Raw genomic sequence first — 23,159 nt, forward strand, 5'->3', positions numbered from 1 at the left:
TTACCAGCATACTTTGCGTTTACCATCCACAGAGATTGAAGAACTATCAAACAGTAAGCAAAGTTCCTGGACATTTTGAACTTGTTTTAAAACACAATGCTGGCAATGATTAAGGCATTCGCCGAAACGCGTCTGCCAGGTGTTTTAGTACTTACCTGCTGTACTGGTGGCAAATAAATCTTACCTGCAGTGGTCCAATAGCATGTGTCGGACCCGTTCTTTTAAGAGGCGGGACTGGTGGTGGATATATATATATATATATATATATATATATATATATATATATATATATATATATTACCTACTGGCGGTCGCCAGTAGGTAGTTATAGTTAGCACCCTGTTTCCATAGGAAATCCGCAACATTCTATTTGGAATAACTTTGGCGCCGGTCGACGAATCCTCGCGAAATTTTCAAAATAGGTGGGGCGCTCCGCTCCGCTCCTACCCTGAAAGTCTCGGGGGGATTCGTCAAGCGGGGGCTGAGAAAAAAGGGGGGTCCCAAAACACGTTTTTCCCATGCATTTTTCCATAGGACCTTTAGACACAGCTACAGCCCGAACGGCCGAACAGAGTTACTTGAAATTTGGCAGAGAGGTAGTCCTCAGGTCAAGGAAGTGCCTTTTGTAGGTCTGGTGTAAATCTGTTCAGTAGATCCTGAGAAAATAGCATTTAAATCAATATATATATCTGAGCCAGCTTACGGTGCGCTTACCGTGCGCTTACGGTAAGCTTACCGTACGCGTACGGTGACGAGCGCGAGCGCGATTCTGATTGGCTGTTAGATCTTAGTAAACATTCGAATCGGTCGAAACCAGGAAGCGGCGGCCGCCATTTTATCTCTCGCTCTCTGAGGGGGTGTGGAAAAACAAAGGCAAAAAACATGTAAAGGGGCTGTTTAGACAGCTCCTAACCACCTAGTCTTGATTGAGGTGTCCCCAAAGAACCTCCAAGGCCAAAAAGTCAAATTATTTTTTTTTCGAAAAATCGCCGATTACGCTTACCGTACGCGTACGGTAAAAATTATATTTAAAATTTTTTTTTTACCATACTCTCTCTACCCCGTGTGCCAAATGTTCAATGAAGGTTGACCATTTGTGCATGGCATAAATTTTCAAAATGAAAATATAAAAGTTTTTTAAAAAAAAAAATAACCATACTCTCCCCACCCCGTGTGCAAATGGTGCCCGAAGTGCACGATTTGTGGATGGCGTATATAATTAATGAAAATGTAAAAGTTTACCTTGCACAACGAAGCGCATAATATGCCCTCCATGTGCGCACAGTGCGCGAAGCGCATCGTGCGTACATGGCCCATCCAGCGTAACGTGGGCACGCGGTGCGCGTAGCGCACCGCGTGCCCACCGTGCGTGCACGGCACTAACTGCGTAAAGTGGGCGCGCGGTGCGCAAAGCGCACCGTGTGCTCACTGTGCGCGCACGGTGCGCGAAGCGCACCGTGCGTGCACGGAACGAACTGCGTTAAGTGGGCGCGCACGCCACGAATGGCGTAAAGTAACTTAGCATTTAAAAAACCGTACAAATTCACTGAAAAAACCATAGGTTTCACACACGTTATAGTTAGGAATTAGCATTTAAAAAACCTTGCAAATTCACTGAAAAAACCATAGGTTTCACACATGTTATAGTTAGCTGGACATTTTACTGATAAAAAACCTATGAAATTCCCCCGTTATAGTTAGTGCAGGCAACTATAACTCACGCGACCGCAATCCTCTGCTGATGACATATGTGTCTTTATGAAAAAAAAATATTTGTAATATATGTATAGCTAAAATTTAATGGAAGAAGACATGGGCAAATAAGTGTCTAAATACAGTATTAGCATCAGCAGAGGATTGCGGTCGCGTGAGTTATAGTTGCCTGCACTAACTATAACGGGGGAATTTCATAGGTTTTTTATCAGTAAAATGTCCAGCTAACTATAACATGTGTGAAACCTATGGTTTTTTCAGTGAATATATATATATATATATATATATATATATATATATATATGTAACTATTGCAAAGTTTAACTGCATTACTTACCTTGCCCCTATAAAATATAAATATATAAATACAGGGAAGGATGCACACTTTAGTCTTACACTCCCTCTATCTCAAGTTGCCAGTTGATCACTGTTAATTACCCTACTTGCCTCTTTCATACCACATTAAGGGACAGTTTGGTCAGCATATGGCGCATTGCTGCTCTCTCTCTGCGCCGGCGCACTTGTGGCTGCCAAGCACCAACGTAGGCACCCTTGTGCAATGGTGAAACAGTGCCTGTGTTATTACATTGGATTGTTTCTGTGCAGGAAAAGACACCTTCCTGCACAAAAACAAGCCTCTAAGGCATTTCCTCTTTCTATGAAGCACACACACAAAAAGAGGAAATAAGTAGGAGAAATAAAGCTATATCTGCTTGTTATGCCTCACCTGGGAAGGCATAGCATTTTGATGCATTCCAAGGTTTACTAGTCTTGGTAAATCTGGCAATGAGTCTAAAACCACGGGTGAATGCATGGATCCCATTCTTAATGCAGAGTAACGCAAGGCAGTTACTCTAGATTTACTATGCCACGCAGACCAAGCAAGGTGGCTCTGCGTGGCATAGTAATTCTGACTTAAGGATTTGCTTTGCTTTGCTTCACCTTGTGTGATACAAGGGCAATGCAAGCCCTTGATAAATCTGTCCTCGAATACTTTTTCGAGTTTCTGTGAGCCCTGAAGCGCAAGAAAACTAAATGATACTTTATTTTAGAGCAGAAGTTATGAAAATAGTGTTAAATTTAAAAGGCTTATCTGCACCACATAAAAGCGTTTGTGTATTCCTGGCCTGTACTATGTGAGAGGGAAGAGGAGGGTAAAGTGTATATAAGCTCTGCAAACTTTCATGGATGCGTGTGCCTGTGCGACGAGGGCTGCTAACGATAAAGTGGGTTGCTTGAAATTTAAATGTTTAGCCTGTAAGTATTCATATTTTTGTTAAAATGAACAGTAAAGGATTTAAAATAAATAATTTATGTTTTTTTAACTTAATACAATTTAGGCACCATCGTCCATCTTGTTGTGATTTCACCGTCTAACGTCATTTGAACTACTATTTATTCTGAGTTATAATAAACAGTCGTCGATTTCACTAGCTGCGAAAATGATTCTCCATAGCAGTCTGAGCAGGGTAAACTTTCTGAAGGACAGAGCAACTGTCCCAGAGTGAATGACATACTATGTAACATTTCATGTGCTGAGAACAGATTTTGAGAACACTAGATCTCCGTGTATTAGAATAGTGAGAAAATCCTTGAATGTATTTTGATGCAAATGTTGCTCTTTGATTACATTCTATTGGTTATGAACATGTGAACCATGTATTAATGTTGTAAATGTGTGAAGCCTTTGTCTAAAGCCCTATTAACGAGCGTGTTTGCTCCATGCTAGAATGCGACCCTTACCCAATTCTTTAAAAAGGAGAATCTATGCTGGAGTTCTTGCTGAATTCTTTAAGAAGTATGCTTATTGATCTAACTTTTATGGCCCAGCTTTTCCATTTATGTATTTCTAACTAATTGAGTAAATCTTAAAATGGAGAAACTTGACTGGACTTCTTTACCAGAAATGTTTTCTTTTCGCCTTCTGCACGTTCCCTACCTAGCTTACAGAGAGATAAGGGTCCAGCTGGGAGCACCACAGTCCGGCAGGGACTACACAGCTTTGTATCCAGTGCCAGTGGATTAGGAGGAACTTTTATATATGGGTTTGCATGCTGGCAGATCTGGTAGCAGAGCTGATGGTTCCGACTGGATTCGTCAAGTACTGACCAGACCTATATAGGTATATTGGCCTTAGAACCGAGAACTGTATCTTCCTTTTTTTAATTTAATATTTCCTTATTGGCATTTTCAAGTTGGTACAGCAGTGATCAAGACATTTGCATATACCAGCAGTCATATAAGCATATAAAACAGCTGTAATCACATAAGTGTAACATCAAATTATGGAATAACATGGGTAAACGTGTACCACGTAGACAGATCAAATGCCCCTTGTTCGGTTGCAGCCTCCATGCAAGGGAGGTGGGTTACAAGAATACAGACCCCAAGTTAATGCCATCAATACATAGCAGTCTAGAACAATGGTCATTAATTATACGTTCTAAAAAACATAAAGAACCTGTGTAAACAATCTGGGTAGCTGGGTAGCAGGGGGTGGCTGCGAGAACCCAAAGGTGCTATCCATATGAGAACAAAAAGAGGAGACACATAGGGGAAGTGTAGGGGCATCTAGAGGTGCCCATGTATGGAGTAGTGCTCTCTGCTCTGGCCATCATCAGGACTTCCAAGGGTAATATCCCACCCTGCGTGCGAGGGGTAGTAAGGTCTCCTAGCAGGGCTACCCTGTGTTTGCAGATTGATAATCAGCCCACAAAGGGCAAGCCTTCTGGAGTGATGCAGACCATGCCCATGATCATATAAAGGCATCTAATTTGTCCTGAAGCTTAAGTACATAGGTGTCCAATAGGGTGGCATCAACGCCCTCTTCCCACACACGTGAGGCATGTGCCATAACGTTAGCTTCAGCAGTAGCCCATCTAAGGGCCACTCGAAGGCAGCAGTCAATCGAGGGTGGCTGTACTGCCTTCCATGCTATGGCGATGAGGATCTTGAAGATGACCATAGCTAAATCCACCAATTTTAGACAGTATTTAGTGCCCTTCGTCCATTTGGTAACACCTAACAACTAGAGTAGGGCGTCAGTTGGTAGACTGACATCCACTATCGCTAATATGTGGGCCATGATTTGTACCTATACCTATGTCAAGGGGGGGACATTCCCACACCATGTGAAGGAAGGTCGCTTCATGATGACTGCATCGGGGAGATACAGGGGCCACTCCCAGGAACATCTTATGAAGATGGTGTGGTGTAAGGTAAGTGTGATGTAAATAATTGACCTGAGTAAACTCCAGGCGGGCATTAAGGGACACTTGTTTTACCTGCTTGAGCGGCATCAGTGTAGGGAGGGGTCTCCTGACCCACCAACCAAGCATTCCTGATCTCCAGGACAAGAACAGTGTAAGCCAAAGATCGGCCAGCCCCCAAGGCATTAGCATCCTGCAGATCCTGAAAGGAGTTGAGGTCTCCCACAATATGTAGGTCCCCTAAGCAGGACCCCGCCCCCCACCTCCCACCAAGGCACTGGGTCATGTGCTGCCAGCAGGGCCCTCAGCCTAGGAATGCTCCAGAGTGGTAGTTGGGGGGCGCAGGGTGGCGCATCTCGCTGTGGCTAAATATACTCCAGCGCAGTTTTGAAATGCGTGCCAGCCTGCTCATACCCTGAGGCAGGCCACCAGATAGTAACAGTCACTTCAGTATGCCTATCCCATCCAGTTCCTCCCTGACCAATCTACCCTCACCCATTGCGTCTTCTGCCAGCTAGCACATGGGCCATTGTAGCGGTAATGCCGCAAAGTAGAGCTCAAGAACAGGCACTCCCAGACCACTCTTGATTAATGGAAACTGAAGTACACAAATAGATACTTGCTTACACGCACCACTCCACACCAGATCCGAGATTAACCTCCTTAAGTCCCTGAAAATGGCCCTGGTTTGGATCACAGGCACCAGTGTGAAGAATTTGAGGATCTGCAGTCGTTTTAACATTTTTGCTATGGAGCCCAGTCCATAGGCGACATGGGCAGGCATGTCAAGAAGCCCACGGAATGCAGCCAAGGCTTGACCATGATTGCCATCAAGGAGGTCCTTGTGTGTTTAGTATATGTTCACTCCAAGGTAGTGGAATGTTTCGATCTGCAAAGGCAGCCGGTTGGGTTCCAGCTCCTCCGCTTCAGCGTACTCCACCGTAAGCAGAAGAAAATACAGGACTAACCCCAGCTCCCTCAAAGCCGCCAAAAAGATCTAAATGAGAGAAAGGAGTGGGCAGTTCCTGTTCCGGGTACTGTAAATAGACCAGTACATCGCCCACATATAGTGAGACTGTGTGCCAATAGGGCCACACCGCTACGCCCCAGTCCGAGCTCCTTGCCTGCAGGTTAGGGCGGCCAAGGGTTCCATGGCCAGTGCAAAAATCACAGAGGAGAGGGAGCACCCCTGCCAATGTCAAACTGACAAGATATCATCATCCCATCTGCACTCCAGCTTGGAATGTCGCGTATAGGAGCTCAATCCAACCCAGGAACTCGAGACCCATCCCCAGGGCTCTCAGGATAAGCAATAAGTATGACCAGCTGAGGGTGTCAAAAAGCTTTTTCGAAGTCCAAGGAGACCACGAAGTGCTCCTGATAACTCCTCGCATTATGATGCACGTCGACATATGCGGCTCTATGAGGAATGAACCTGCACTGGTCAGGGTGGACCAGTGTCTGGAGCATCAGGAGAAATCAGTTTGCCAGCACTTTCCTTAACATCTTATAGTCAATGTTTAACAGGTTTATTCTCTTCTGCATGTTGCCGAGCCAGGGACGCCTTGCAGTCGATGTTTCTAAGGCGGCACGTTCCCTCCCTATAATGGCCCCTCAAGTCTCTCAGCCACGCACGATCCTCAAACACTGTCACCGCTTTCAGGTCAGTGGCATGGAGATGTGCCTCCAACGATAATACACTACGAAGGAGGGATGCCCATTCCCCCCTGGAAGACTTAACGCAATGTCCCCTCATGACCACCTTCATTCATGGCATCCAACTCTATGCCCTTGAATCCAGCGGAGCCATAATTTTCCTCAAAATAGTGAAGCAGGTGCTTACTGATGGTATGTTTGTTTACTGCATATAAAAAGGGCCTCAGTCCGCAATCGCCAGGTCCGTATCGGCACCCTGTCATCCCGCAGCGAAAGGTCACTTTAAAGGGGCTGTGGTCAGACAATATCCTGCCCAAGTATTCTGAGCTCTGTACACGAACTATAACTCTGCATTACAAAATATATCATCTAGTCTGGTGTGCACCTGGTGTCCCAGAGCATAGTAGGAGTATTCTCTGTCTCTTGGTGCCCCAATTGCCAAATAATGTGCAATTGTGTTGTGTTGTGGATGCCCATAATCTGAAGGGTTTGGTCGCCTGTAGGTCCTATGCCGCAGGTAGGAAGGGTACCGATCGATCCAGAGCGGTGCATTGCACGCAATTAAAATCCCCCCCCAGAGATTATGGGCCTGGAGGCCAGTGAGCACAGCTGGGGATAATGTGCACAGGAAACCACCCTGAAGCATATTGGGCACGTAGAACGAGATGACTAACAATGAGTGCCCATTGAATGCGCCCTCCAATAAAATAAAACGGCTATTGGGGTCCACCACAGTTCTGTTTTGCACAAACAGAACACTCGGGTGATCCAAATCATAAGCCCCTCTTACAAATGCAGAGTACTCAGTGCCAAACACCTGTCCACTCTATCGCCTGAATACTTTATTTAATTCAGTGGCTGTGAGGTGGGTCTCCTGCAGACATTCTATTTCTATGTGTATGTGTCTCTGACTGAGGTATGTATATATCCTATGATGGCGCACTAGAGTTGCCAAGCCCCTAATACTCCATGTCAGTGAGTTGTAGGCGGTAGCCATAAAGCATGTGAAACGCCCCACCAAGGAGGCTCGTTAATGCATTTCTCCAGCACCATAAACACATCCCCCATCCACCCTCCCACTGCCCTGCCCAGTCCCAGCTAAGAACAGAACACAAAGCAACACATTAACACCCACTCCCTTGGCTTGGACACCAACAGGCATCGTGCCACAATTTCCCCAACTAGGCGTAAGTACAAAAGAATATAGCATTTCTTAACGGACCAAATCACAATTTCAGTTTGTTAAAAAATGCTAAATTGCCTTTCTGTATGTACAAAGGCACAGAGGGATTCGTAACAGGGATTCCTAATTGCGATTTCCTAAGCACATGTACAAAGCATTTCCTAAATGTGAAATGGGCATTTAGGAAATGTTATTACCATCAACTCCAAGTCAATGGTAACCATGTGTAATTTAAAAAGATGCACCCAATATGCATTTTTTTAAAGTGTCATGTAGTGCACATGCCCCTGGAGCATTTACGCGCTTTACATGTGCACCACTTTAGTGGGGTGCATTATGGGGAGCCTTGGACTCATAGACACCCTTGGGTTTGCATTTCCTAATTTGCGATTTCCTATTAGGAAATCGGAAATTTGAAAATGCAAAACCATTCGTACCTATGGGTCTTTAGGCCGATAGGAATTAATGGTTTAGCATTTCCTAAATAGCGATTTCCTAATAGCAATTCCTACTCTGTAGGCCCATGCAACTACAATGTGACTTTAATGCTGAACAGTCCCTGTGAAAGTCCATGAGGGTGGAGCCAATAGGCATGTGGAGTAAGTTTCGATGTGGACCCAGGTACCCCGGACCCTTACATAGAGCATAAATGATCCAGAGTTTTCCCACAGTTCAACATGACCTCCAAGTGCTCACAAAATTACCACAGCACCCTCTGCCTCTCTCCACCACAAGCGCAAATCATTTCACTCACTGGTGTAGTAAGAGTCACTGGTCCCAAAGCTCTCTACGAGGTGACCTCACTGAGGCAAGAGTGGAGCCTCCGTCTAAGGTCACCGAATCAGACACACCAAGCAAAGATTCCTGGTCATTGTCTAGTGCCAGCACTTGAAATTGTTTAACACCATGAAGCGAGACCTCTGCCACCACCTGCGCTCATTCTTTTGCAGCTTGTTCTTGAGATGGACATGATCAAGGTAGGGCGGGCGGCGGTTGAGATTGGATCCCCCGTCAGACCAGCCTTGTAGGTCATCTCCCTCTGCTCCCAACTGGTCTGGAACTTCTTTGGTGCACCGCCATGTCTGGGGACGAGAAGAAATTAGTTGCACCTGCGTCAACCACCCTGAGCCTCACGGTAAAGTGCAGAGCATATGGAAGTTCCAAGTTCCACAGTTGCACCTTCACAGCTCCAAACGTTTTGCAACGCCTTTGTACCTCTGCCGTATAGTCAGGGTATGCTGGGATGGTGTTTACATTATTGGTCCAAGGGCCCTTCACACGAAACACCTGCAAGATCAGATCTCTGTCAATGTAATTGAGCAGACATGCAATCACCGGATATGGTGGGACCCCGGGACAGGCAGCAGCCAGGGATGCAGTGTGATTTTTCTACAGAGAAAAATGCATGGATACGATTGTCCAGAACGGTCTGTGATAGCCAATCTTTGATAAAGAGCTCCTAGTTGGGGCCTTCTCCTATCTCGGGGAAACCCAGGAAGCGAACGTTCCTATGCTTTGAACGCAATTCCGCATCCTCTGCTCTCCCCTTGAGGTCTTGCACTTCAGTCTTCAGGTGTTTTAGTTGCTCCCGAACAGCCACCAGGAAGGGCCACATAGAGGTCAGGGAGGACTCCGCCTCATCAACTCTCTCCGCGAGCTTGGTGTGATCTGCCAGCAGAAGGACGGTTTCCATCTGGACGGCCCAGGTTGAGCCTCCGCAGATCTTTTAGAAACCTGAATGGCCTACAATACCCTGTAGAACATTCCAGTGTGCTTTTTGAGAGTACTCTCCAGTTGGTGGATCAGGTCCATCATCGCGGGGAGGCAGCCAACATAGCCATGACTGTTTTCTGAGGGGGCGAAGGCCTTGAGGACTTCCGCCTAACCATGCCCCGTAGGCAGCCATCCACGGTGTCTAGGGGTCCAAGATGAGGAAGTACAGTCACTAGGCACTGTGTCAAGGGTCCCCTATAGAAATCAAGTGGGCTTAGAGGGGGCACCACAGAGCACTCCCAGGCTGTAGTGACCCAGTCGCCCCTGTACCCGTCTTCACCACAAGTAAAATACTTTTCTTCAGGAGAGCTAATGAGAGACCAGCCCACGTAGATTGGGCACTCAGTGAGTGTTAGTGCCGAAACAGTTAACCCCAGCACCTCGTGCTCAGAAGCGGCATTTCAATCGCCCACAAGAGGCACGGAGGTGTCTTGCGATGTGCAGGCCCGAGGACCTACTCCATGACCCCGTCTCAATGTCCACTCTGGCCACGGGGCAGCCAGTCACTTTTCAGTGGCGTCTGATGTGCGACTTCCCTCAAGGGATTGAACAAGACCCCAAGCACCTGGCGATGGGCCACGTCCCAGGTCAATCACCCCTTCCGCTGGGCCCCCTGCCACTTCTATCATTCAGAGGGGAGTCCTCAGTTCACACAGACATATGGCACAGTGCTAGTTACTGTCCCAGGGCCATAGCATAGCCAGACAGTTGTTGTCCCCTCACAGTCGGTCTCGTGGAAGGCGTTGCGCCTGGGCGATATCTTCCCATACCCAAAGCAGCCCTCACTTGCTTAGAACAATGACCTCCCTGGTACCCAATGGGACCAGTGCTGCAATCCCTCATTGCCAGCCCCAGTGCAGGTCACGGTTACTAGCCAGATCCCCCCTCTGACGCACCCCTCAAGAGCGCTGCACTATCCTGCCACAGGCGCCTTGGTAGCACTCGTACAGCAGGCTGTGGCCACTCCAGGCCTCACTCCCGGCTGACCTCCAAGGCCGCAGTCCACACGACAAGTGGTGTAGAGCTCACCTACTTATCCCCAGCGAGGGAGTCCCAGGTCGCAAAGTATGGGCAGAGGCAGGTTTCCAGGATCAGCGGCCCACTCTCCATGCGTGCCACTCCACATGTATCAAGTCCTCTGCGCGGCCTAAGGCGAAACGGCTGCACCACAACTACAGAAGCAGCCATCCGGCACCGTCACAGCCATGGTCCTCCGGCAACGACAGCGCCTCTCCTGGTCCATGTTGGGGGATCCAGGCGATGAGCACCGCGGGCCCCTGGGACGGTCTTTGAAGCGGGGGGGGGGGGAGCACCACAGGCACCCAGAGCCCAGCCAGGCGCTGGTCTCATGGTGCTAGGGAGTAGGCCTTTCTGCCTGGTGCCTCTCCCTGCTCACATAAGGATCGCCAGCTACAGCAGGTAGCGGCTTCAGCACCCCAACAGATATCAGTGCCGGAGGGGGGGGGTTCTTGCCCGCAGTTTACGGGAACTCGTGAGTCAGAGGCATGCAGGATAATGCGCAATGGGCCCGGATTTTATTGGAGCCTCACAAGAAGGCGATCGGCATCTTGGCCACCCAAGAACTGTTCCTTCATGGTATAGGTGGTTGCGCCCCCCAGGTCCAAATTGACTCAGTCCATGCCCCGATGCTGACCGTTGCTAGCTGTGAGGAGAGGAGGTGGCTGACACAATAGTCCAAAAACAACAATGTAAGTATCGATAGGGACCATTGCATGTATACATGAGTGCGAATGAGAAGAGGTGCATGTTGCAGTTGTAGTGTGAGGTGAAAAGTTGAAATGCAGTGGACGGGTTTTGAATTGAACTATAATGTCGCTTTGACTCTCGGATTCAAAGGGTTGTTGGTCATTGTTTTTTAATGTTCTTTGTGGATGATTGAAGATCATGCTGTATAAAGTGCTTGTCTTGGCTTGCATTGGAAAAAGATACCTTAGGTGTAAATCATAAATTATCAGGTTGTTATATTGTCTGCTTAGGAAAGGTATACAGTGAAGTGCTATCAGTCACACCAAGATAGGGACATATCTTTGCTTTGTACGGTTGTACTAATCAAAGCTGATTGTCGTTCATTCCTAGGTGCACTGAAGTGGGCACACTGGTCAGGGCAACCCTCTGCAAGTCGAAAGTCTGTTAATGCATGAGTGTTGCTCTGAGTAAAGTAGTTCTTGTATAGACTTCATTTCACATAGAAGAAGCAGAAAAGTTGAAATTGTATGAGAGTGAGCGAAAACAGGGGTCAAGAGAGTTCGACAGCACACCAACTATTTACAACATAGGATACCATGTAGGGATAGGCTCGCATATGCCAAAGAGCTGGGCTGTGATTGGCTGACCTTTGATTTAGTTGCTCTGTGATTGGAGAGACGTGAGTGAATGGCGTGGGAAGCTAACAGTTGAAATTGAAAGGCAGAAATCATGGGGATTCAGCCTTCGAAAATGTAATCAGATCTAAAAATGGATGACAAATTTCCGTCTGAAGGCACACCAGCAAGAGAAATGGTGGTAAAGAAAAGTTTGCACGTGAGTGTGTGACTCAAACAATGGCATCAATAAATGGAGAAAGATGAGGAATTACAGTTCCCGCTGTGTGGCACTTACCACATACCCAAGCTTGAGAATATGCGGAGGAGAATGTATGATTTAAAGCCTCAACCTGGAGCCACACAATTTGAGGCGCTGAATCTGTGGGAACATATGGCAAATGAGAAACATAGAAAGTGGTTTGCGCTAAAGAACCGAGAGTTCCGTTCTTGGCTGAACATTCAGGATGATAATAGGCAGGGAAGGTGGAGGGAGGATGTGGCTGAGAAAGTAGGCGCTTATCCTCTGATAGACAGCGAGGCCCTTGGTAAAGAGACTCCTGCCACTCCAAAGAAGACTTAGAGCCCGAGAGTGATGAAGAGGATGCTCTCATAGACAAACTACTAAAGTCCAGACCACCCCCATATAATGTAGCATCAGGAGCAGGAAATATGCCCCAAAATCCAGCAGAGTCCCAATATGTCTTAGTTCACAGAGATCTGATGGGAGGAACCATAGAGACCACCATACAGGCCACAGTTCCCAGGGCGACCCAAGCATCTGGTGGATCAGTTCCTCAGAGAACAAACATTGCCCAACTGAAAACTGAACTTGAAGAGATTGTCAAGGGAAATGTGTGATTAGATTTCCTAGGACACTAGTTTGAGGACGAACTGATGTACTTGGGCAAAGAAGCTGTAAGAGTGGTACGGAGGTGTATGCAAATGTGGAGAAGCCAGCAGAGGAGTGTGGGTATGATGTGACCCAGAGAAAGAAGTTGAGAAGGAATGCCGGAATGACGGCTGGTGACAGGGACTTGAGGGCATTAAGGCAAAAGGGCTTGAGAACGAATGTGAAGGAACTGATCGAATGCATCAGAGAATAGAGTGATCTGGAGATGTTCAGGGAACTAACAATGAAGGAGGGGTTCAAGGTAAGATGGAGGAAGGAAACAACAGGGAGAGGACACAGAAGAAGCAGTGAAGAAGTACCAAAAGGGAAGTTCAGGGAGGTGCTATTTACATGTTCCATGTTCTTGAGTCAACCTATTTCATTTCACAAATTCACTCCCCAAATTAGGGGAGAACCCTGACAAGTGGTACACTCTGATAGGATTGTGACTATCTCCAAGGTGTTGTGGAAAGACTTGGATATGTTGTTCGAAGTGGCAGTCCCAAAGGACATGTGGGCAGACTGTAAGAGGGTGGTAGATTGGCCAACACAGGAACCCCAGAGAGTAGCAAGCAAAAATGCCTTGTCCCAGTAGTGAAGACCAGATACATACCTGCCAACTTACAAATGAATGCCAGTGTGTGAGGAAGGGGTGGGCCTTAGAGAGAGTGGGGCCTCATGCTGGGAGCTACCTAAGAGGCACTCTGCCCCTTACCAGGCCCCAAACACCCCATCCCAAAAAAATAAAACAAATTGTCATTGAGGCTGTCTGCGATGTCGTGGCGTGTTTTCACACTTCTTAATGGACATCAGTTGGTTACTGCCTCCACCAAAAATGAGCTGAGTATCCAATGTTTAAAGCAGTTTTCTGCTCGGTTTCCCTGCCACCCTGTGATTTCGGCTCCTCACCCGGTGACCGTGTGAAGGAAGACAAAATCGTGTAACACATGGTGGCACTGAGTGAGTTGGCAGGTTTGCATATACCATGCAGTTACATCCCAGTTCAAAAGGAAAGTTCCCCTAAAGGAAATGGATTGGCCCAAGATATGCAGAACTCAACGGGAACTCAATGAATCAATCACTCCACGCGCATTTTGAGCGATTGATGCACGTATACAGGGAACATAGCGGCGGAAACCCGACCACAGACACTGCCACCCGTCTGGACCACACCAGAATTCATTTGTTGCGGGTTGTCACACCCCAAACACTCTGGAGCTACGCTCCTACCGTTAACACATATCAATGAAGCTCTATGAAATGGGAAGAACTTGTAAAAGGAGATTCCGTTAACTGCAAGAGGTTCGCCCCTCAAGCCCCCTGCCTGCCCACACTGAATAATGCCAACCTGTTGCTGCTCCTTCTCTCCAGCCGTGGTTAGGCAGTTAATTCTTCCCTTGTCGCTTCGCGGAGTTTGATGGCGCACTTCCTCCCCGTACCGGTTACTGGGATCTCGGCTGCTCTTTTTACCCAGTTTCAACCTTGGCTCAGGTTTGACCTACCTCTCTTTCATCCCCCTCAAAAGGCCATTGCCCTCTCATGAGACGTTGGAGACAACATGCACAGTGCACATTTCTACCTTTCGCCACTTGTCAGGACCTCCGAGTTTCCCTGAGCTCTGGTAGCAGCGCGGGTTCGCCCTGTTTGTGTGTGTCTGTTGCCGGGAGACATTGGAATGGGTAATGTGGAGATAAGTAAAACAATACCTCCCTCTAGAGGCGCTGGTGCTAAGGCGCAGTTCCAAGCACAGTCATTATGAATGCGGAACACCGACCGGATCTCACAGTCACCCTGCACGGGTCGCCCCCACAGGACAAGGTATGTATGGTCACAACCCTCGTTTCCAGCCACGCTCCTTCGCAGCAGCCGGGCTCTCAGCTAAGGCAAAGGCTTCATTTATTTTATTTTATTTTATTTAATGCGTTTTTATATAGCGCGGACTTTACCCGAAGGTGTCCAAGCGCTTCACAATAGGAGCAGTAATGATACATAAGGAGAAAAATTACAAGTGAGCATGTTACAAAATCAAATTTTACGGTACATGAGGCAAAAGTGACAATTGTGCAAGTATCAGGAGCAAACAAAATACAAGAGGTAGCAAACGATACGTTACAAAAGGAAAAAGTGACGTGTGCAGGTTACAAGAGCATACAAAGTACACAGAGGTAAAAAATTGCAATAAATGGCAGACATTCAAAACACTAAAACAAAAGTTACGTTCCATGAGGCAGTGGTGGCCGTTGTGCATGTATCAAAAGCAAACAAAATACAAGTGGTAGCAAACGATACGTTACAAAAGGAAAGGTGACATGTGCATGTTACAAAAGAGTACAAAGTACAAGTGGAGGTATAATACTGCACTAAATGGCAGACACTCAAAACACAAAAACACACTGGGAAGGCACTTCTATAGGCATGGAGAACAGAATTTCCTATAATGGAAGGACTTCCTTCAGAAAATAGAGGGCGAGATCGAGCCGATTCAGATCGAGCCATCCACTCAACTTCCCGCCAGCGCCCCCTGGCCAGATCATGGGCTCCACCAGCCAGAATCACTGCAAGGGTAGGGTGAACAGATTTTCAGAATGAACAAGCATTGGAAATGCAATAGGTCTCACATTTGCTTAAGTTAGAGCTATTGGCGTTGTAAATGGCGTTGTAAATGACAATGTCTTTTAACCATGTGTTATGAAGTGTTTGAAATAATAGTACTTTTTCGCAGAGTTCTGGGAACCTACCCTCGCACATACATTTTTGACACTCCCTTGCATAATTTAGGTTTGCAAAACGATTAAGAATGTATCCTGAATGTTTATGTAGATCTTGCATTACCGCTCCAAAGAGAAAATGTTTCTACTCTTCCGGGTCCAGGTTCACATATGTTGTTAAGAAATGATTAATGAATTATGATCTGCCCAGCTTGAGGAAATGGAAGGTTGACAAGGACAATTCAAGCTTCACTGCCGGCATATGCAAAATAGAAGCGCTTAAAAAGTCAGGGTGAAAGAGGAGAATATCCATGAAAGAGGTCACCCCTCAATATTGTTTACACATTTTTCTGGGAAAATTGCAACAGTATGTAAAGCAAAAATTAACTGGTGTTAATCTCTGGGACCATGCTGAAGGGACACAGTCAGAAAAGTACCGCATCTATAGAAAACAACACGCTAAGCTGTTTGCGTAAAGGTCACGTGACTGTGAACCCGCCATCAGTGCTGTACACAACACAGTCAACCACGAAGTTTGAATTAGTCTGCAGACCGATGGACAAGAGCATGCATCCACCCTCCCCCCCCCCCAAACCAAGAAATATTACGTTATTACACATTATTACACATCTCTTGGCTCAGAAGCAGCCATATGCCAAGCCGCGCCCCTAAAAAGCACATGGAGAACATGTTATGTTAACAGAGATGTGTTTAGTGCCGTAATAGCCGATAGCGCTGAAAAGAAGCAAAACAGTCCATTATTAGGGCTCGACATTGAGCTCTGTTCGATAATAACCATAATTCAGATTTAAAAACAAAATTAAGCTGCTGCATGAAATAATTAACTATGATAAAGAACTGTTAAGAAACACTTTTACTGGTGATAAATGCTGCAATCACTAAAATACACTACAATTGTGATGAGAATTTAGATGACATTAGTAATGCAAATCACGCTAATGTTGTTCTGTTCATTTTTATGATCTTTCTATCACCGTTACGTAGTTTCGTTATGAAAGCGAGTCACTGGTATTTAATAAAAATATGTTTTAGAAATGTCATCTGTCCAGCAAACGTGACTTCCAGTCGAATCATGTTCCGTCACATGGATTTTCGAATAACATCCTAGGAAGAAAACTCGACTTGATGACACTTGCATGTTGTTTAATGGTTTCACTCATTTTTTCTTTGTTTTTTCCGAGTGGCACGTGCAGTTCTACGTCGAAAAGCATATAAACTGCAAGGGAATTTGCATTGAAAACATTCGTAACTGGCATTTTCGCAAGGGAAGCTGATATGGGATTATAACAACTCGCTTTCTTATATCGCGTTTCATTGCATACTTTTCTAAGCGCGATAAATATGAGATGTTACTTTCACCCGACTTAATGATACTCGAGGAATCGGTAGGACGCGATGAAAGGCTGTAAATTAGGCTTGTGGGGGTTGAAACTTTGTGATCTGTCCATCGCTAAGGGGGGCCCGCTTCGCTACTTGTGTTCGCATGTACCATGTGTACACATGTCCATGTTGCACTCATGTCCATCAGCGTATGCTTGGACAATACGCATATTTCAGTGCAAACTATTATTATTTGTGACCTTTACATCACGTTTGCACACCCAGGGAAACACAATTCTGTGAATGCACATGTGACCTCATTTCCGTGGATAAACGGCGCCCAGATGTTATTTTACATGATCATTCTAGTAACAATCGTGAAATCCTAAACACTTCCATTTAAAAACAAGCTGCCACACTGCCTACCCAAAACAAGCATTACACGGACGGACGCAAAAAAACAGATGGCCCTGCACGCGCACGGAACAAAAACAAGTAACCTGAGACTGCTAATTATAAACAGAAGACCCGACAAAGATAAGAAATTGCTTCGCGACAGCCGCAAAGCAGACAAGCCAGTCCGGATGAGCCGGACAAAAAGGAGAAAGGGTGGCAACAAAAAAAACTAATTTCCAATGGCAGCCCCCCGTTTAGCATAAACGGTGACGCCAGCCAATGGAACTGAGGGGCCGGGCTTCAAGTCCCCTTCTGAAATGTCCTCTCTCACTATAAGTCTTGCCGAGCGAGCAACGCATGCGCTGCAACACTAGGCGAGACCTAAACACTGGGACGGGCGCAGACATAGAAATAGGACTTAATGTCCAATTAGGTCTCAGGGCTTGATATATATATTCGTTGTATTTGAGCCCCCGGGTGGACCAGGTCTTGGTGGCATGCCTTATTATGTGGCGGGGGCCCGTGAGGGCCCCCGCAGCCCCCATGACTGCCACTTCCCCGGGGCTTTGTTAATGATGTGTGGCGGGGCACGTGGCCCCCCGCAGCCCTGGGGACCGCCACCTCCCCCGGGGCATTTATGTAAATGAAAGGGGGGGGGGGCCTCACGGGCTCCCGAGCCCCGGGGACTGCCACGAACCCCGGGGCTCTAAATAATAATTAGTGTGGGGGGGCTCATGCCCCCCCACACTGCCCCGGGGACCACCACCTCCCCGGGGCATTAAATATTTAAATTCGGGGGTCCGTTACAGCCCCTAAGCCCCATCAGCTCCCTGGGGCCTTAAACGTTGGGAGGGGGGCCCAAGGCCCCCCTCCTGGAGCCCTTGATGGCCCTGGGGACCGCCACCCCCCAGGGCAGGCTCCTGCAGTGTCCAAGGGGTACCCACCCCCAGAACACTGCTGTTTGCTATGGCAGGGCGGGAGCCGTGCAGCTCCTGCCCTGCCATAGCAAACTCTGCTTTGCTTCATTGAAGTGAGAGCAGGGAAACCTGCTCTCGCGTCCATGAAGCAAAGCAGGATTGCTTTTCCACAAGGGGAGCTGCATGTCAGCAGCTCCCCTTGTGGAAAAGCAATGCTGGCTCCCGCAGGAGGCGGGGAGCCAGCGGGACCGTGGGGGAATTGGGGCTCCCCCCATGGTCCCCAATGGAGAGGGCAGGCCCCGGGGGATGGGGTCCCCAGAGCCAGAAGTGGCCCGGGAGGGGGGCCACACGGCCCCACTCCCTCAATAAAATAAAATAATAATAAAAAAAGAGGTACAGCCCCGGGGGATGGGGTCCCCAGGGCTCATAGAGGCCTCAGAAGGGGGGCTACGCAGCCCCCTTCCTTAATTTAAAAAAAAAAAAAAAATGAATATGTGGCCATGTCCCGGGGGATGGGGTCCCCAGAGCTGAAATTGGCCTCGGGAGGGAGGGCCACGAGGCCCCCTTCCCGTTTATTTTTGTATTTATAAAAAATAAAAAATAGGGGTCAGGCTCTGGGGGTTGGGGTCCCAAGGGCACAAAAAATGGGAAAAGAAGGGAGGCCCCGCCCCCTCCCTGCAGCACTCTGCAAACGCCACAGAGCTGCATTGCAGAGAGGTGGTCTGAGGCCACGCCCCCTTTTACACCTCTGCAACGCAGCTCTGTGGCCCTCACTGGAGGTACCTGGTGGGCAAGTTGGCCCCCAGGGACCCTCAGGATTCGAGGGGACTTAATCCCCCAATTTACAACGTACCAGAGGGCGCGTTTGCACAGTGGTGCAGGGAGAGGGCGGGGCCTGATATTACTAGTGTGCAAACACACCCCCTGGTGTGTTGTAAATTGGGGGATTAAGTCCCCTTGAATCCTGAGGGTCCCTGGGGGCCAACTAGCCCACCAGGTACCTCCAGTAAGCACCACAGAGCTGCGTTGCAGAGAGGTGGTCCGAGGCCACGCCCCTTTTTACACCTCCATGCAACGCAGCTCTGTGGTGCTAACTGGAGGTACCTGGTGGGCTAGTTGGCCCCCAGGGACCCTCAGGATTCAAGGGGACTTAATCCCACAACTTACAATGTGCCAGAGGGCGCGTTTGCACAGTGGTGCAGGGAGGGGGCGGGCCTGATATTACAAGTGTGCGAACACACCCCCTGGTGCGTTGTAAATTGGGGGATTAAGTCCCCTTGAATCCTGAGGGTCCCTGGGGGCCAACTAGTCCCTGGGGGCCAACTAGCCCACCAGGTACCTCCAGTAAGCACCACCGAGCTGCGTTGCAGAGAGGTGGTCCGAGGCCACGCCCCTTTTTACACCACTCTGCAAATGCGGCTTCTGGTGCACTGCTGGTGGTGCGATGAAGTCCTCTTGTGTCCTGAGGACCTGAGGACACAAGTGGACTTCATCGTCTGAGCAGCAGTGTGCCAGAAGCAGCGTTTCCAGCGTGGTGTAAAAAGGGGCATAGCCTAGGAACACCTCTCTGCAACGCAGCTCTGTGGCACTTACTGGAGGTACCTGGTGGGCTACTTGGCCACCAGAGACCCTCAGGATTCACGGGGACTTAATAGGGATGTTATAGTTAGAAATTAGCATTTATAAAACCTTGGAAATTAACTAAAAAAAAACATAGGATTGAGGCACATTATACTTAGAAATTCTCATTTAAAAAACCATTTAAATTTACTTAAAAAACATAGGTTTCAGGGACGTTATAGTTAGAAATTACTATTTAAAAAACCTTGGAAATTCACTGAAAAAACCATAGGTTTCAGGCACGTATTAGTTAGAAATTAGCATTGAAAAAACCTTAGAAATTCACTGAAAAAATCATAGGTTTCAGGGACGTTATAGTTAGTTGGACATTTCACTCGTACAAAACCATAGAAATTCCGCAGTTATAGTTAGTTCAGCTAACTATAACTCGCGCCCCCTGCATATGACGTGCGCATAGTGAAAAACCAGAAAAAAAAATAAAAAATAAATACATAACTTAGCATTTAAAAAACCGTACAAATTCACTGAAAAAACCATAGGTTTCACACACGTTATAGTTAGGAATTATCATTTACAAAACCTTGCAAATTCACTTAAAAAACCATAGGTTTCACACATGTTATAGTTAGCTGTACATTTCACTCGTAAAAAACCAATGAAATTCCACGTTATAGTTAGATCAGGTAACTATAACTTGCGCGACCGCAATCCACAATGTGTAATTTTAGATGTCATCATTGATGTCATGAGTGATGTCACTGACCATGTCATGAGTGATGTACTATGTGACGTCATCAGCAGTTTATTGTGGGCGCGCAAGTTATAGTTACCTGATCTAACTGATCTAACTATAACGTGGAATTTCATTGGTTTTTGCTCCTAGTTATGCTAACCTTTTCATGGGGTACTGGGAGCAGCAGGTGCCTGAACTGCACAACCTGTATCGTGGCCATGTAAAAACATGGCTACGATATATAGATGATCTTTTCATCATCTGGGAGGGCAGTGAGGATCTTGCCAAAGAGTTCATTGATGATCTCAATAACAATGAGGTCAATTTGAAATTTGAAGGGACTTTAAGTAGGTCCAGCATTGAGTTTTTAGATTTACAGATTCAGGTAGTCAATGATACACTGATCTCTAAACTGTATCGCAAAAAAACATCAGGGAATACGCTACTACACGCTGAAAGTGGACACCCTAAGGCTCTTATTAAGAGTATTCCATTTGGTGAGCTCCTCCGGGCTCGGAGGAACTGCAGCTCTGATTCTGATTTTGAACAGGAATGCAATGTAATGCAAGAAAGATTTCTGGAGAGGGGATACAAACTACATGATATCACACAAGCACGCTTGAAAGCCAATGATTTTAAACATGCAGATCTGCTGGTCCCCAAAGATAACCAAGACGATGGTACCAACCAAGTTGTCAGGTACATAACAACTTATAATTCAGGATCATATGATGTCAAAAGATGTCTTAAGAAACATTGGGGGTTACAACTGGGGGAGAATGTCTGCATTGTCAGCATTCCGTCCATCATTTGTTTGTTGTAACGCTTTTCGCCCTAAGTGGGATGGGTATTCCCAGACGTGGGACCCGTGCTCACTACGCCACTGGAGTCAAGCTATCCTGGCTGATGACGGCTGATAGCCAGAAACCGGTCCTAGGATGCTTGATTCCGGTCCAGGGAAGATATGGCTTGGCAGTTCGGGCTGGACTGTTCCCATGAGGCACAGGGTCAAGACTGATTTGCATATGGCCATGTCTAAACTGGGGTGGCGTAGTGGGCAAAAGAACGATGGATTTAACCCAGATCTCTTGACTGGGGGAGAATGTCTGCATTGTCAGCATTCCGTCCATCATTTGTTTGTTGTAACGCTTTTCGCCCTAAGTGGGATGGGTATTCCCAGACGTGGGACCCGTGCTCACTACGCCACTGGAGTCAAGCTATCCTGGCTGATGACGGCTGATAGCCAGAAACCGGTCCTAGGATGCTTGATTCCGGTCCAGGGAAGATATGGCTTGGCAGTTCGGGCTGGACTGTTCCCATGAGGCACAGGGTCAAGACTGATTTGCATATGGCCATGTCTAAACTGGGGTGGCGTAGTGGGCAAAAGAACGATGGATTTAACCCAGATCACTTGACTGGGGGAGAATGTCTGCATTGTCAGCATTCCGTCCATCATTTGTTTGTTGTAACGCTTTTCGCCCTAAGTGGGATGGGTATTCCCAGACGTGGGACCCGTGCTCACTACGCCACTGGAGTCAAGCTATCCTGGCTGATGACGGCTGATAGCCAGAAACCGGTCCTAGGATGCTTGATTCCGGTCCAGGGAAGATATGGCTTGGCAGTTCGGGCTGGACTGTTCCCATGAGGCACTGGGTCAAGACTGATTTGCATATGGCCATGTCTAAACTGGGGTGGCGTAGTGGGCAAAAGAACGATGGATTTAACCCAGATCTCTTGACTGGGGGAGAATGTCTGCATTGTCAGCATTCCGTCCATCATTTGTTTGTTGTAACGCTTAAGAAACATTGGGACATCCTAAAAACCGAACCGACATTAGATGAAGTTGTCAAGGATGCACCGAGTGTAACTTATAGGAAGGCTAATTCCCTGCGTAACAAGTTATGTAAAAATGAAGTGAGCAGTGCAAGAACAGTAACTACAGACATTCAGGGTTTTTACACCTGTATGGTGTGCAAAGCTTGCAAATTCAGTTCAAATGTGAAAAGAGTTTATTACCCTATCACAGATGAAGATAGACTCATTGAGAAACATTTAACATGTCTATCTGACTACTGCGTATATGTACTGAATTGCCCTTGTGCCAAGAGATACGTAGGAAGTACTATGTTTGCTGCCAAGAAACGAATCTTGGAACACATGAGGGCGATTCAGAATAAGGACAAACTCTCCCCAATAGCACGACATTATGAGGAATTCCACAAAAGCAACCGCAATTTGTTGAAATTCTTTGTAATTGACCGAATACCGGCAACCATCAGGGGGGGAGATAGAATTCGCAAGCTACGACAACTTGAATCTCATTATATCTTAGAACTCAACACCAAGATTCCATGGGGTTTGAATTCTGAAGAAGAATTAGCCTGGTTTCTTGGTGAATAGCCAACTCCTCAATCAGGTTGTTTGCAATATGTACATTATATGAACATTATGTGGATTTTGACTTTTAACACTTCTACAAAGACATCCATGTTTTTAACAGTTTTTTTCTATTAATTTGTAACTGGCCTAATTTATAATTGTATCCTATTTTTTGTTTACTTTTCTAGATGGTGCAGACATATGAAGGTTTACTGCTTAATCAGACTCAATATAAATTTTTGCCATAAATCTGGTATGATGTTCATGCTAAGGAGTCCAATAACCCACTGGGGTTATATAATGCATTAAAAATCAAAAAACATAAATCTGAGCATATTGAAATAATGGACAAGCATA

At 46.8% G+C, this 23,159-nt stretch overlaps 1 protein-coding gene across 2 annotated transcripts in view; it reads right to left on the reverse strand.

The window, feature by feature from the left end:
- LOC146857835 (uncharacterized) overlaps nucleotides 1–14,404 on the reverse strand; it is a 346,446-nt gene extending 332,042 nt beyond the window's left edge. Inside the window, exon 1 of one of the 2 annotated variants that reach the window (XM_085648523.1) lies at nucleotides 14,327–14,404. The gene's annotated coding sequence lies outside the window, so the exon portion shown is untranslated. Of the gene's footprint in view, nucleotides 1–14,095 lie in introns of both variants that reach the window. The other variant, XM_085648522.1, reaches the window with a different exon arrangement.
- Nucleotides 14,405–23,159: the final 8,755 nt, after the last annotated feature.

Source organism: Triturus cristatus, chromosome 3_2 (assembly GCF_964204655.1).
Source record: "Triturus cristatus chromosome 3_2, aTriCri1.1, whole genome shotgun sequence".
In the NCBI taxonomy this organism is placed as follows: domain Eukaryota; kingdom Metazoa; phylum Chordata; class Amphibia; order Caudata; family Salamandridae; genus Triturus; species Triturus cristatus.